The following is a 1,842-nucleotide window of genomic DNA, read 5'->3' as shown; positions in this document are numbered from 1 at the left end:
AAAAAAATAAAAGTTGAAAGATAATAATATGCATGATGTATGTAAATTGTAATCATGAGCATACTTGTCAACAATTACTAATTTAATCATTCATTATAAGGATAATTTTTAGGTATTCGTGAGCATACTTGTCAATAATTAATATATTCAATATTTTAATAATTTATTTTTTTAACTAATGTACAAGTTAACTTGCATTTGAAATCCATTTTTGTTCCTCAATTTTTATTCTTCACTAAACATCAAGAACATCAATTAATCTTTACCTCTATCTATTATCATATTTGTTTGATGAAAGAATTGTCTAATTATAAAAGTTCATAATTATAAAATTTTTTAAATATTTTCTTCCAAGAAAGAATTGCCTAAATGTGAAAGATTTTTATTTGTTCACATAAATTATTTATCAAGTAACTATTTTCATAAATTACCAAGTAAGTTTTGACTGCAATCCGCCCCCCCCCCCCCCCACCCCCCCCCTCTCCCCGCTCCAAACCTCGACCCCATTCTACGTATCCCTAAATCCCCCTTTCTTCAGATAATAATTACTTCTTTTACTATTAACACACATTCTACTCAATAAATCATTTATTTTTTAATAAGTTCTTAATCTGAATCCTCCGTAAAATTGTTGCTAGTCCGTCAATTTTATTATCTCTTTTGCATTTCCTTCTTCTATAATAATTTTAATTATTTTTATTTGTTATTATATATAAAAATTAATTTAATATTTATTATTTTTATTTTATCCAAATCATAAGTGATTAAACTAATTAAAGAATTATCATTTTTGTATTAATAAAAAGGAGGATTAACTTAATTATTTTAATTTCAAAATATTACAAATAGTTAAAGGTAATAAAATAATTATCTTGAACAAAATATTAAAGTAGAGATATCTTGTTCAAGATAATTCTTTTATTACCTTTAACTATGTGTAATATTTTAAAAATAAAATAATTGAATTAATTTATATATATATATATATATATATATATATATATAATGTAACAAAAAAATTAAATATAAAAAAAATACTACATAAATTGAAGAATATTTTTTTCAATGAAGATAAAAATATTAGAAAAAATTTACACTATATGAAATAACCTTAAAATAAATAATTGAGTACTTATTTGTATAATATATTTTATATAAATTATATTTTATATTATTGATGTAATGCTATTTATACTTTATGCTATCATTTTTCCTGAAAGCAACTTTGGTAGAAAGTAATTATAATATTTTATCTATGTATTTATGATTTTCTTTTAAATTTATTAGCAGAATTATTGAAAATCTTATCTTAACTTATTTTCTTATTAATAAATTATAAAACTAAAAATATGAGATATTCACCCCGTAGATCCATGGACTTATGTTTATCCAGTGCTCTCTCTCGCTCTCCCTCTCTTTATATATATATATATATATATATATAACTGAAGATAATTTTTGAATTAAAAAATTACAATATATGAAATAATCTTACAATTACTAACCAAGTGTTTATTTGGATGTATACATTTGGCGTAAATTGAAAAATTAAATTTCATCAATTTTTTATTGAATCGAGACTCAATTTGTTGATATAACAACTAGTCGATACAAATCTATCTTCAGTTAAAAATTTGAATTGAGATTCAATTGGTGGATGTAACAATTAGTCGATTCAAATGCTTGATTGTAATTGAAAATTTGAATTGCCTCAACTTATATAACTCTAAGAACCATGAGATTGAATTGAGGCTCAATTAGTGGATTTAACAATTAGTCAATCATATTGTTTGACTTTAATAGAAAAATAAATTATTTTAATATATATATATATATATATAT

Source organism: Capsicum annuum, chromosome 1, assembly GCF_002878395.1.
Source record: "Capsicum annuum cultivar UCD-10X-F1 chromosome 1, UCD10Xv1.1, whole genome shotgun sequence".
Classification (NCBI taxonomy): Eukaryota; Viridiplantae; Streptophyta; class Magnoliopsida; order Solanales; family Solanaceae; genus Capsicum; species Capsicum annuum.
The sequence above is the reverse complement of the archived record's forward strand: the minus strand, read 5'-3'. Positions refer to the sequence as shown.